The sequence below is a fragment of the Lathamus discolor genome, chromosome 3, assembly GCF_037157495.1.
Source record: "Lathamus discolor isolate bLatDis1 chromosome 3, bLatDis1.hap1, whole genome shotgun sequence".
NCBI classification, from domain to species: Eukaryota; Metazoa; Chordata; class Aves; order Psittaciformes; family Psittacidae; genus Lathamus; species Lathamus discolor.
In genome coordinates, this window is record NC_088886.1 from 35,624,952 (window position 1) to 35,639,805 (window position 14,854).

At 41.5% G+C, this 14,854-nt stretch overlaps 1 long non-coding RNA gene across 1 annotated transcript in view; it reads right to left on the minus strand.

The window, feature by feature from the left end:
- Positions 1-9,604, minus strand: part of LOC136011976 (uncharacterized) — a 33,826-nt gene extending 24,222 nt beyond the window's left edge. Inside the window, exon 1 of the long non-coding RNA XR_010611530.1 lies at positions 9,525-9,604. This is a non-coding gene — a long non-coding RNA (uncharacterized LOC136011976). The remainder of the gene's footprint in view (positions 1-9,524) is intronic.
- Positions 9,605-14,854: the final 5,250 nt, after the last annotated feature.

Sequence of the window (14,854 nt, forward strand, 5' to 3'; positions counted from 1 at the left end):
CTAAAGCCTGTTCTGTCCTTAGCCAAGGGCTTGTTCACTTCAGAAAAGAGTTAGTTGACTGAAGACCAGCTTTCCACATAAGGCTTCAGGTGTGGTTGACAACAACCATGTGTAATCTTAGTAACATGCCTCAGCAATCACTCGAGCAACAGCTAAATCTACTAAAATCTACTAAATGCCAGTGGGCTAAGTTAAGACTGGCTGTAACCCAAGCTGGAAAGGGACTTAGATAGCTCTGCTTTACAGTGAACATTAGGAAAATTGCTTCGATTAGGAATGAACACAGAGATACACTTGTCATTGAAGTACAAACTAGTTTCTGACAAACTTTATCCACTTTTGCCACAGGTTTTCATGACAAAGGAGCCGCAATGCAGTCATTGATAAAAATGACCTTCATTCAGCTTCCCAAGGTTGAGCACGTAAAATGGGTTTACTCTGTGCACAGAACTTCTTAGTCTGCTACTTGCAGGGAAAATAATTTATATTGTTACAGCTAAAATACTAGAAGTGTAAAAGGAATGATAAACCCAAAGCTTCATATCCAGAGCGAGAAGAAAAGTTATCTTCAGTACACTTGACACATCATCAGCCTTCAAACAGGTTTCCTTTCTCTTCCATAGCTCTTGGAACAGTTCTTTGCTGGTTCATATGCAAAATTATTCATCCTTTCATAGACTCATGGAATGGTTTATGTTGGAAGAGACCTTAAAGATCACGTAGTTCCAACCCCCCCTGCCATGGGCAGGGACACCTTCCACTAGACCAGGTTGCTCAAAGGCCCATCCAGCCTGGCCTTGAACACTGCCAGGGATGGGGCAGCCACAGCTGTGTCTGTTCCAGTGCCTCACCACCCTTGCAGGGAAGAACTTCTTCCTTATCTCTAATCTAAATCTACCCTCTGTCAGCTTAAAACTATTCCCCCTTGTCCTATCACTACATGCCCTTGTATTTTCTTATCACCATCACTTCTAAGGGGTCACGATGGCCGATTTGGGAGAGACACAAGCCAAAGAGACAGATAACACAACAGCCAAGGGCTATTGTGAACCATGTGCACCACCACCTCCCATCCATAATCCTGGTCAAGGTCTGACTCAAACCACATTTCTGTAGATGGGATGCACACATGACTAGGAGTCAGTCATCTTTCTCCATAAAGAGTGGGCAGCCCCCAGGGCCTGTGGAGCCTTCCTGCATGCCAGAATCTCCCCTTTAGTAGGGTTTCATCACTAGTAAGTTTGCACAGTTTCTCACTTGAAAGAGAGATTCTCCCAAATTTTACATTTGTTCAGGAGGTGCAATTAAGGCTGTAACTATGAATTGAAGTAGATAAAAAAGGTGAGCTTTAATGTGAGGTTAAACTTCATAGGAAATTTTATACACTGCCTTATGTAAAGGGAATAAAAAAGTCCTAGATGACATTTTGGAAAAGGCAGCATCCCTAATCAATGAAGGAATGGTATCATTAGCTGTTCATCAGAATGAAATAGCCAAAACTGTGTAAAAATGAGATTATGAAATTAGTTTAGAGACTATTTGGGATCCATTATTCCACTGGTATCAGAGAGAACTGCAAGAGCTGCGGTTTCTCCCTGACCTATAGAAAAAACATGCTCAATCTTTCCTAGCAGGAGCTGCGAAGTACCTTTCTAAAGTAGTAATTTTGGCAAATAACCCAGGTCAGCCAACACAAGATACTCCTGATTGTAGAAGCCCTGACCTGTTTGCATACAGGAGATACTGCACATGGAAGGCAAACAGCCCTCTCGCATCCCAGGGAGCCAATGTTCTGGTCATTTATTGTGACAGGTGAGAAATGCAATAGCTCCTATTAAGCTGAGATGGTTTACAATACTAAGCAGTGTCCTCACACAAAAATAAATTCTACCTGGATTTGGCTTTATTTGTAGTTTCATACTGTACTGCCAAAAATTAAAATCAGTATCTGGGAAGACATAGAAGGAATCAGAGTATTCATTTAAAAGTTGGAGCAGAGCACAAATGGGAGGTGGAATATAGCCAGACACCTCGGTACACCTCAGAATGACCTATTAAAAGCAATAGTGGTGCCAATGAAAACGGCTGTATTTAAGTCAGGGCCTGTGCCAGGAAAACGGTATTAAAGAAAGATTAAAGGACTTTTCTATTTCCCTACAGGAATAACCAACAGGTATTAGAAATGAACATGTGCAAATGCCCACCACAGCAGCTACACCTCTGACAGCTTAAGAGTGACCTCATGGCAAGTATTGGACATCACAGATGTTTTATCAGCCACAAAGGACAAGCTTAATTCAGCACCAGCCATCATGCTGGAGCACTGCTGGGAACCAGGGGATATGAACGGGACTGGAGGAGGTGGGCAGGAGCAGAGTAACTGGAGACATAGCCACGGTTTCTGTGCCAGAAAAGGCATAGGGAGCAAGGACATAAAACCACCTGGCAACGGATTTCATTTGCTCTCATGTCTGTGGAGCAATTTGTGTCACCTTGAAATTCTACAGGTGTCTAAAAAGAATAGACAGGTATACAGAAATATGTATTACATTCAGAAATGCTTTGTGGTGAACCTGAACATTGGGCAAAACCTCCTGTAGCTGATCTCAGCCCCGAGTTTCAAGTACTGCCTTTCTCCTACAACTTGAGTTAGACCTTTGTCAATATCTACACCCTGCTGGCCTCTTTAGCTGAAAAACAGTAATGTTATGTGGCACAGAAGAGACAACTGCACCCCCTTATGCTACATGGGCTTCCAGGTGCTCTAGAAAACAGAAGTGGTTCCACTCCTTGTTTTACTGCTATGCCAGATGACCATGTTACCAGGTCAATTTGCTTGTAAAACAGGGGGATGTGGTACAGTAGTGAAACATGTTGAGGTGTTTCCAATCTCAAGATCAATATTTTCATGGGGTTTAAAATAAATCTGTTGAAAATAATGCTGTAATTGAGGTTTTATAATTCACAGCAATAAATGTGCAAAGCCACAAACCATGTTATTACCAAAGAGACATTGAGATTTATTCTGGAGAAAGGTTATTTGAAATTAGGATATTGGACAACCTGGTTCCCTTCTGCAGTTTAAAAGTAATAGGAAAGTTATTTAGAGAGCAGTTTCACATTGCTGGTTTTGTACAAAGGTTCATAAACCCTACCAGGAAACATATCCAGCTCTGCTAGCCCAGACACCAAAAAACCCGAAGAGATCGTGCAAGTTATTTGATGTTTCTGTTACAAAGCAAGGTGACTCAGTGCAAGTATGAGGAAAGAACGTGTCACAGCTTCTAGCCTTGCTTCGATTTTCCATATTGATTTTGACCGTAATGTAATTAGTAGTTCAGCAGGTTACTCTGCATGGTGGTTCCACACTGTCAGACATTCCCCTTAGGGCTTGTCCTTACAGAAAACGTCGTTAAACTCGTAATTTACCTTAGTGCTTGCTACGTCCCCCATCCAGACAAACCGTAGTGTCATATTGTTTCAGTTAACATGAAGAACTGTTGGCCTACCATTACTTAAATATGATAGGGAGCACTGTTTTCCTATACTTTCTTACCCTGTTTTTATTTATACTGTTTTTATACTGCTTTTATACTTCATGAAAATTACACAAATGACTCTGCTACGTCAGGTCTTCCCCTTATGCTCTAAACTGCTTTACTGAGCCGCATGGATTCAAGCCCTTTGCAGATAATGTCACCATTAAATCAACCTAAACTCAAAATTTCAGTTGCACACATCTAATCCATGTTGCTAGTGGACCATCTGCATTATAGGAATCATAATGAGCATTGTAAGGAGTGAAGGCAAGGAGGGGGCATTTTCATCTTGTTGGACAATAAAGGTTTCACATCTTGTAAACTATTACATGTTATAGTAAGGAAAAGAAAAGGAATTTAAAATTCTATCTTGGGAAACTGCTAAAGATTCATGAATATTTCAAAGAGCCCTGGCTTTCTAGAAGAGTTCCTGGTTCTCTTGGGTGTGCTACAGATGGGGATTTTTTCATACCAAGCACAGCACCACAGATGCATCGATTAAGATCTAGCGTGGGTTGACTATATTTAAATTATTTTTTTAGTGTCACTAAATAATAGTGTCACTATTAGTGTCACAAAATAGTGTCACTATTTTGTAGTGACAGGACAAGGGGCAATGGGTTAAAACTTAAACAGGGGAAGTTTAGACTGGATATAAGGAGGAAATTCTTTCCTGTTAGGGTGGTGAGGCACTGGAATCGGTTGCCCAGGGAGGTTGTGAGTGCTCCATCCCTGGCAGTGTTCAAGACCAGGTTGGATGAAGTCTTGGGTGGGATGGTTTAGTGTGAGGTGTCCCTGCCCATGGCAGGGGGTTGGAACTAGATGATTGTAAGGTCCTTTCCAACCCTAACTATTCTATAAATCATCAGCGGAAAAAACCAAAAATTAAAATCAGGATTATTCTTCCTATAGGACAATCCCAGGCCTTGCTCAGTTGGTTCATGTGAACACACAACAACTGCATTTTCACAAATCACCAATTCATTTTGAGATTAACATTTTCCATAGCCAAATTCACATTTGCACAGAACCTGGTCTGTACGATTTGCTCATCCTACATAGTCTCTTACTCTGTTCACAGCCAGCTGAATTTTGTTACTACAAGTGTCTTTATAGAAAGTAGCATTCAACTGGAGTACAAGTACAGAGTCAGGTTCCAGTTTTCAGAAGTTCTTGTTTCCTTGCCTCCATGAAATGGTGTTTTTTCTTCTGATGCTGTTTTCTTGGGACAGTTGTGCCCAGAAGCCAAAGAAGCTGCCACATCAGTTCTCCTGATCACCCTGCAGAGGCTCCCTGCCTGTTCCTGTTTACTGATCACTCAGACACCATTTAGCACCCCATCTGCAGAGCCACCAAACTGCACAGCACCATATCATTGCAAGCCTGGTGAGAGGAATGGGATTTGTAATATGACTGAATTCGGCCCCCACTCTCTGCCTCTGAAACCCATGAATTTCATTACAGTGAACACACACAACAGAAACACAGAGAAACAAAGAAACAAGGCTTTAGCCATCCCAGGAGGGGCCTGATTTGCTCAGTTCCTTACAATTACACAGGGAGGTTAGCGGCTTTCCACATTTTATATTACCAGGCCCATATTAAAATAAACCTTAGCCACCAGCGAGCAAACTGTGTTCATCCCCTGCAAGACAGGACATCCATTTTCTGTCTCTGACAGTTAAGATGTTAAACTTTTACTAATTTTTTCCCATTCCTCACAAGATTTGGACCCATATGGATATCACCTCTCGCACTGTACAGATGTTGATTGCTATATCAGCCCTTCTTATACAAGCCATTTAAATGTTCTCAGAAAATGACAGATCACTTCATTACTTGCTCTTACCAACAAGTAGCAAATGTGCTAGCAGCCAAAGTAACACAATACCTAATAAGAGGATTAAGTAGAGAGAATTTCTATTTAATATTGTATTAGTAAGAGCAGATACCTTCCCTTCGCATTCTAAATGTCTCACAGGATACAATGTCTATGCTTGTAAGGGAAGCTTATTGACATCTGATCAGTCAATAAATCCGTTCTTGTTTTTTAATGACCCCAAGAGTTGTTTCCACATGCTCACATAATCTTACCAACAATTTACCCTCGTAAATTAATAATGGCTTTTAGGGCCTTTTAAACCCTAGAACCCAATTTAGCTCCGTTGCAACAATTCTAATTATAAATCAAGACTCAGCACAGAGCAGGATTAAGTCTCACCAAATCAAAGAGAACTGCACATAAATAAAGAGAGAGACATGACTCCTTCTGTGCACAATCAACTCTGACACCTACAAACAGTAGCAAAAAACCTTCTCAAAGGAAAAAGAACGATCCCAGAGGTAGGATGCTAGATTTGGAATATGTAGGATTCAGTCTTTGTTGCTAAAGCCTGCATATGACATTTGCAATTAGTTTCCCTTCTGTATTTCAGTTTTGTCTGTGGAAATGGGGAGGACAACACTTTGTTAGCATACAAGGACTTGATCAAGAAGAACATATGAAAGATACATATATAAGTGCATTAAAGCACCCATGCTATGCTAATGTCTCCCATTTGAATACTACAAAAAGCTCAGCGGGCTCCTGACTGAACCACTGAGTGAATGGTAGACAAATCAGAAATGTCCAGAAGAAAGCAGAATTCCATTCTGCTGTGAAACACCAGGCAACTCCTATAAAAATCAGTGGGACTGCACAGTAGTAAATTGCTTTATTATATGAGCTTTATTTCATGGCTCATAAGTGAAAATTAATCTCTTACCAATCTGTCAGCTTGCCTCTGGAAAGAACTGGCTTCTTGGGCATTGCTGCCACCACAGCCTCTGTTCCCTGGACCTGCTCCTTCAGGCAGCAGTTCCCCTCCCACCGCAGTTGCCTCCACACACAGTCAGCCCTACCCTTTCACAAGGAAACACAGGCTGGAGCATTAGCCACAGACAGGGATATGCCCGTATGGTGTCTGGTCCCCAAAACACTGCAAGATGGAAGAAAGCCTCTTGAGCCTCACAGAGCTCACCCCACAAAAAGCTGCAGTAAAGAAGATGCTGGAGTGAAGGAAGCATCATTCAGGCAAGCTGTGCAAAAACCTCTTTAAACTGTGGTGGTTATTTTATGTGCCCTGCTCTCTGCCTAACAATCTTACGTTTCAAACAAGCGATTCTCTAATAATGCTATCGCTCCACTTTAAAGAAGGTGGCACCAAGAGAGAAAGCAGCCTGCCTGAAAACAAACAGAAAAACCTATGACAAGACTAATAAATTAAATGGGAGCAGGGCTCCCACATGCTTTGAAATCTGTGTCCTGGTCCAGGGTCTAACCAAAGCAGAAAGACGCAGTGTTAGCTAGCTGGTTTTGTGTTAGGAAAATTGTTAACACATGGCAATCACTAGCTAAGATTGGCAGGAACTGTGGTGCTACAAAATACATTACAAGAGAAAAAGATGCACGTTTCAGAGGCATAGACTTGGGTGACTGTGCTGTGATCACCCAACAGGCAGGATGGTTGAATTTGAGGAAAATGCATATTAATATGCAAGATGTCCTGCAAACATGAGTAGCTTTGCTGCTCCCTTAGCTTGCTGGCAGAACATTCACCTACTCTTGCATGCCAGAAACCTAATGTGTGCCAATAAATTACCTCTTTTTGGATTACCATACAAATTACTTGTTTTGATGCTGTCAATTCACTAAGGGAGCATAGTGCCATCCTCCAGATAAAACAATAAAAGCCAACAGGGGTCTACACAAACCGCATTTTGTAGCCATACTTAGAGATAAAAGTTTAGGGGAACAATAAATAAAAATCAAATAAATTACATAAATCCCTGAGGTTTGCGGGGAAAAAAAAAAAAAAAAACAAACCCACCCCCCTCTCCCCCCCCCCCCCCCGAAAAAAAAACCCAAACAAAACAGACTCAGATTTAATCATTGCCCCCTACTTCTTCACATAAGGTCCTAGACCTGAGTCGGAGCAATCCCAGGCACAGCTACAGGTTGGGTGGAGAACAGATTCAGAGCAGCCCTGCAGAGAAGGACTTGGGGGTGCTGGTCAATGAGAAAATGAACATGAGCCGGCTGCAGTGTGTGCTCGCAGCCCAGAAAGCCAACCGTATCCTGGGCTGCATCAAAAGGAGCGTGACCAGCAGGTCGAAGGAGGTGATCCTGCCCCTCTACTCTGCTCTTGTGAGGCCTCACCTGGAGCATTGTGTGCAGTTCTGGTGTCCTCAACATAAAAAGGACATGGAACTGTTGGAACAAGTCCAGAGGAGGGCCACGAGGATGATCAGGGGACTGGAGCACCTCCCGTATGAAGACAGGCTGAGAAAGTTGGGGCTGTTCAGCCTGGAGAAGAGAAGGCTGCGTGGAGACCTCATAGCAGCCTTCCAGTACCTGAAGGGGGCCTATAGGGATGCTGGGGTGGGTCTCTTCATCAGGGACTGTAGTGATAGGACAAGGGGTAACAGCTTAAAACTTAAGCAAGGGAAGTTCAGGTTAGATATAAGGAGGAAGTTCTTTACTGTAAGGGTGGTGAGGCACTGGAATGGGTTGCCCAAGGAAGCTGTGAATGCTCCATCCCTGGCAGTGTTCAAGGCCAGTTTGAATGAAGCCTTGCGCAACATAGTTTATAGGGAGGTGTCCCTGCCCATGGCAGGGGGGTTGGAACTAGATGATCTTGAAGTCCTTTCCAACCCTAACTATTCTATGATTCTATGACATTAAACCAGGCCTTTCTATCTGGCAGTGAAAAGCATGAACTTCTGAAACCTCAAGATGACAAACCAGCCTAAAAACAGAATGTGTTTTCCCTCAAACCAATTTCTTCACCTCATCTTCTCCCCAGATATTGCATCTGCCTTCAATTCCCACATTCAAGGTGGCAACCTTGCGCACCCCATGTCAGGAGGGCACTTCCATATCTCTCCACTTAAACTTTCAACTCTTTTCCATATTTTCCATAGAGTTTTATTATTTTGCCTTTTTCTTTTTTCCTGATAATGATTTCTTATTACCCACCAAAAGGCATTTGAATCTGTTTTACCAGCTCATACAGCAGAACAAATTATCAAGAATTAAATTAGGTCTCAAAGAGCTAATAGACTTGTTCCTTCAAGGGCTAAATTAGTTTTATCAAACTTCATCTGGAAGGGGGAAAGTTTAAAAATGAACTCTGCCAACAGTTTTGTTCCTCATTACATATACTGAAGCCTATCTTCAAACAGCCACTCAAGGGACCAAGAAAGTCTGCTGCTCAGCACAGATGGCCTTGAACTAAAGGTCAAAGAACAGTGTGAAAAACGTGGAAATACTTTAAAACCATTCTTGCAGACAGCAGTCGCTGGCTGTATAGGCTTCACTGTCTTTGAAATGCCTTCTCAGTTTCACTGCATTCAATGTAAATTTACTGGAATACATTTTGGCTTAGCTTTGCTTTGTGTTTTCAGTGGGATTTCTGTTATCTCTCAAGCAAGGAAAAAATATTTGCTACGTTGTGAAAGGATTAGGAAATACAGACAGCTGAATTAGCTAAGATATTGTATAACATTAAAGAAACCTGGACTTTCCATTATACAACAAAAACCTGATGACAAAAGCCCTCAAAACCAGATTGTGAGAACTATTTTTCCCCATATATAACACCTTAATCCACACTGGCAGCAGAGTAGATGGAAAAGCTATACTGGACATTATGATATCTAAGACAATAGTAAGGTAAATACCTATTTGTCTAAAGTCCTTTTCATCTTGCAAAAAACAAAATAGAGTACATCATTACTTTGACATTATTGCTTAGATCCTGCTCTCAAATCACAGCTTAGTGCTCCACTGCACAGTTGATTTCCAACACACTCGATACAGATATCATATGAAGACAGAAATCCCTGGTATAATTAGTACCAAATCCCAAACATTGGTAAGACCAATCAGTTTGTACTACCAATCTGGGCAAAAAAAAGCCTTTTAGGTACAGGATTTTCCCTTACCTGGATAAGGCCAGACCAGATGAACTCCAGATGGGTCCATTCCAACCCAAACTATGTTACAACATGATCTTCATCACAACCTTTGTAACACAAACATTAATGCCAAGTTGCCTTCTCCTGACCACTATGATGTACTCCAGCAACAAGATACACCTGAGGCAGGCAATCAAACCCAGCTGCCTTTGGTAAGGAAAAAAACCACCAAGTGCAAACATGCAGCAACAGTGACCGTTCCCTAACACACCCCCAACCTGAGGAGTGGAAATACTGATATTTCCACTTCATTTGAAGTGGAAATTAGTGGAGGGAAACTTAAATTTCACCATTTTGTAGGAAGAAATGGTTAAACAATGCACAATGGAAACAGTTTGTGGTTGTACATGGGTGCTTTGAGGAGCTGAAAGCACTCAGGCCTACAGTATTTAGTGGGAGTTGAATATTTCTGCACAGAAATGGCATCTGTGAATCTAAAGAGAGACCTTTAAAATGAGCATCTACTTAATTTTAAAAAGCACCACGATAAAGGGGTTTTATTCTTTTGGGAGTCATATGGAACAGAATTTTTGAGACCTGCAGGAAGCCTCGGAGAATCATTTGCACAGCCTATAAAATCATCACAGAGGGAAAAAAAACACTTTAACTCCAAGGCCTGACACCAGCTACCTCAGGTAGGCTCTTTCAGGCATGCTGGACACAACAGCCTACACTTTAAGCAAAAAAATCAGCAACCAAAAGACCCAGAATAACTTTAGGAAGAGCAGCAAATTGTAGCTGATCGTTATGGTCAAAAAGTTCAGTATTTCTCTTTGAAATGTGTTCTTTTGGCTGTAATTCATTCCACTGAAAAAAAAAAAAAACAACCCACCTCTATATTTCTAATTAATTTTAACTTTTGGCAGTTGCACTGCAGTTTATTGGCTTGGTGCCTGCTCTGCTCTTTACAGTTCTTATTGTTCAGGTCATATTATTTCACCCAAGACAATATTAATTGCTGTGACAGTTCTCAGTGCTTATACAGATATCTATCTAATAGATAAGCCCTTAATCCTGTGGATATCTTTTCTTCCAATCAATGGTCTTTGTTAAAACAGGATTATACACTGAAATGAATAAAAGGAGATTCTATGGAGAGTAGCTAAAATCAGTACTAAGGTAGTTACAAAGCCCCATGCTTCAGGAATGAGCCATGCATCGGCTGGTGAGTCAGACTTGCCCTTCACTTGTCTAGAAAAAGGACAAGGCTAAACACATATCTGAAAAACCCTGTTCATTTTCTTTGAAAGTGTGCACCTTGGCTTTACTGCAAATAGTGTATCAAGCGTTTAGGCCTACCTCAAATTAAAGGATGCATCTCCAAATAAATTAGGAAAACAATATGTTTTAAAGACAAAGTACAACTTAATTAAAACAACATAAGAAGTCTGGAGAAGAAAGGAACAATTCAGACCAGTCCTAAGGGAGCTCCAGTCCTTGCAGCACTTTGAGAGCAGATATTCAGGTACCATACATCATCAGCACAAGAATTTCCATTAGTTATTCCCAGGAGGCATGACTCTCCTCAGGTAGATGGCTTCACAAATACACCTCTTTACTACAGCACACTTCCCAAGCACAGAAATCACTTTACTACAAAGTCAGTTTGTATTTCGAAACAAAAAGGAAGAGAGATTGAACGGGAACACAGCACCAGTCTGTTTCTGAAAGATTTAAAGTCGCAGCAGGCAGAACAAAAGACATTCCATTTGCATAGCCATAAAACGCACCCATAACTTACAGTGCGGTAGCCAAAGAAGGTGTTTCAGATGCTGTCCCATGCGGGAAAGCAAGCAGTACTCTTGGAAATTAGATAAATGCAAGGAGCGTGTTAAACTTCAGCAATATATAGTCTTTCAAGAAGCTAGTTTACCAGCTGCTTTTCTCCAGCAAAGTCACATTCAGTAGTTAATAATCCAAGCTTTATGTGCTACGAGAAAGTGTGCAATAATTAGCTTACCTTGTTCAGCAGCATGTTGTCTTCTTATTTGTTTCCACTTGTAAGTTGCTAGTTGTCCTCAGACTATTAGGAAGAACTGAGGCTTCAGCAAACCTGCTGAGGCTGGAGAAGCAAATCATAGTAAGTCCTGTGTAGCAAGCACTTACACAAAACAAATTCAGCCTCAGTGATCTCCCCCTTCCCAGCCACTCCATGCACCCATTAGCCTTTCATCTACTCTTTCTTCAGAGACTCCAAAGTTCAGTTCACAAAGTTTTACCTTGTTAGGCAGGCCACGCTTGTCTTGGCCCACTGGCTGTAGCTGGCTATGCTTCTTATCTGGGCTTTATTTATATGCCTTTCACCCATTCTGCTTTGTAGGAGACTATTGACCCCTGTCCTCAGCTTCTCAGAAAGCCTAACAAAAACCCTTCCCATGTTAGGAGGGCTGCCTTGTGTCTGGAGATAGCTGCATGGGCCCCAGGCCCGGAGGGCAGCATATTTTTTGATTCGCAGGCAGGGGGAAGAGAGGGAGTAACAGGAAGACCAGTAGCAACGGGAATATGAGCAGATCAGTCCCCCTCACTTAATGGTGGACATTACAGCATCCATACTGGATTCCTGCCCTTGAGAGGAATTGGGCACATGGAGGAGATATGCTTATAGAGGGAGAAATGGCTTTCATTTAAACACAGATGTTTACAATTAGAATCAGAACCTGAGATGTTTGTTTTCTCCTAATACTGTCATGTAATACTTTTCACTGTATTTAATTTTCAGAAATACGTAGTTTCTTTCAGAGGTGACTATTCACACACATTTACTAAGCAAGCAATGCCACCACCCCCAACCCGTCCTTCTCTTGCATTATGCACTGTCCTGTCCAGCTTGACAGGAACTTGCTTGACATTAAATACACACACACATTTATTATCTCACATTATATTTTGCTGTGAATGTAGATGATTGAGGTATCTGGGGCTTTTATTACTCATCCAGATTTTACACTGATAAGGACAACAGACATTACCTTTCTGTCCATGCTTATAGTTCTAAACTTGAAGATAACCGTACTGCATCACCCACAACGAAGGCACCGCAATACATCTTCTAGACCAGCGAGGCATCATCTTGTGAAGCTCCTGCTGACATGTGCCTCTTTAGCTTTGTTGTAACAGTACATTTTCAGCCCTTGCCCTGGCTCAGTCCTCTCTTCCATATCTATATGCAGTCCTTGACCAGAGACATGAGCAAGGAGACAACAGCTTGTCCTGAGAGGTAAGGAAAGGCTCGAAGCAGCCTGAGTGACCAGAGACAGCCTGGGCTGCAGCTTCAGGCTCATGGGAAGCATTAGCCCAACATGGTAAAGATCTTTGTGGCCACAGAGCGTGACTGAGCTAACACAGAAAAAGAAGCAAGTTAAAATCCAGGAAAGTAAAGCTCAAAGATGCATTACTCTGAGAAAAGGTGAGAACTAAGTACTGGCTTAAAAGGGCTTGGAGACCTGAGCACAGATGCAGTATCTTGTTTGATTTTCATTGGGTTCAGAAAAAATGGAACTTGTACATTTTACACAGAAAATTAAAACTGCATCAAAGGAACATCTGACTTCATCATTCATGCCTCTTAATAGGAGCATCCTTAAACTGGTTCAGTGCTCAGGCTGCAAAGAGTAATTATAGCAATCTATCCAAAAGCAAATAGACTGCAATTAGAATAAGAATGGGAAATCTAATATGTTAACGCATATTAAAAATAAAATGATCAGTGTAAAAACAAATTAAAAAATGGCTTGGATTTCACTCCCCAAGTCTTGCTGCACCACTTCCTGTAACTTGACTATTCCTGAACTTTCCGGTCATTCCCAATTCGTTACTGTCCATGCTTATCTTGTCCTTGTTATGGTCATTACATTTATTTTTATAGCTGCTTTTATCCAAAGCATATGTTGTCAATGGCCTTCTTTCTTTATCTTCACTGTTTTCAGTTGCATAATGTAGCATGGTACCCAGCAATTCCAAGGAAAATGTATCTTGGGTGAGAGATTACAAGTAAAAAATGAACGTTAATATCTTATTTCCAGCCATGCTTCCTGCCAGTGCATCTCTGTGTGTCTCATACATGTATCCAAATAGATTAAAACATCAGTCAGTATATTCACTAAATTATTTTTTTTTCTTTTAGTGATGATAGCAAGGGAATCATAAAAAATTGGTAAAGGTTCTTCAATGAACAGCAAAACTTAAGTGGCAGTGATCGAAAGCTGCCTTACACAGATCAGAAGGTATTTGATTTTAACAGTCAGGAAGGAAATGGTAAAACAAATGAATGTACTCTGATCTTCACAAAAAGGTTCTCCAGGGAAAGGGGAGAGTGTTCTGCTTCTCAAAGGTTAACAGCCTCCCTAGTGCCCTTCTTGGTAACCTGATCCATGATTTGTGAAGTTTTCTTCCTTCCATACAGAAGCATAAAATTGTGCTTCTGCAGCTTTGAAGTCACTCTAAGTTTTGGTGTTAAAGAAGGAAAGACTTTCGTAGTTACTTGTGTTTGGTGAGGGAATAAGCAAGCACTGAAAGCTCTGGTGTCCTGGCATTCTGGCATAAATACCATGGAAAGAAGCTAAGGCAACAAAAGAAAACTAACTCCCTTCCTGGCCACAGGAACATACAAGTTGGACCATGGAGGAAGAGCTAGACCATCCTCAGCAGCAGCAAAAGCAGAGCTTGCTGCAACCATTTTGAGCACTGCCTTTTGCACCAGCTCTTTCATGGCCTATGGTGATGCAGCAAGCACCACGACCTAGATCCTAGATCACCCAGATCCTTTCCCATATTTCACAGTTTGTGCCAGGCAGATTTCTTATAGATACAGTCACCTGAGAGTTGACAAGGACCTGAAGAAGTCACTTGTGACATTGTTAGAACCATTCTGTGCTCTAGCACTACCAGGCTAACCTCTAGGGAATCACTGATGAGTGATTTCTCCATCTAGGTGTATAAATTTGGGCTTAAGGCATTTGCTTTAACATTCATGATGATGAATTACAGCTGAACTGAACAGCTCTGATTTGCCTCTGATGCACTCTCTCAGCTTCTGAGGCTGTGTAAGGAATTATTTGCAAGGTCTCCTTTTCCAAGGAAAGCCATCACTTTCCTCTTCACTATATTCACATCTAATACAGATGCTGCAATATACAGTCCCGGAGAAGGAGACTGGCTCAAAATCTTTATTTTCTGGGTGTTCTAAATAATTTGGACCAACATGAACACACGGTGTTTCTGCTTCATGTTCTACAAGGTTAATGTGTATATGAGCAAACAGTCTTTGAAATGCTCATCAGTAGCTGATGATTTCTCTT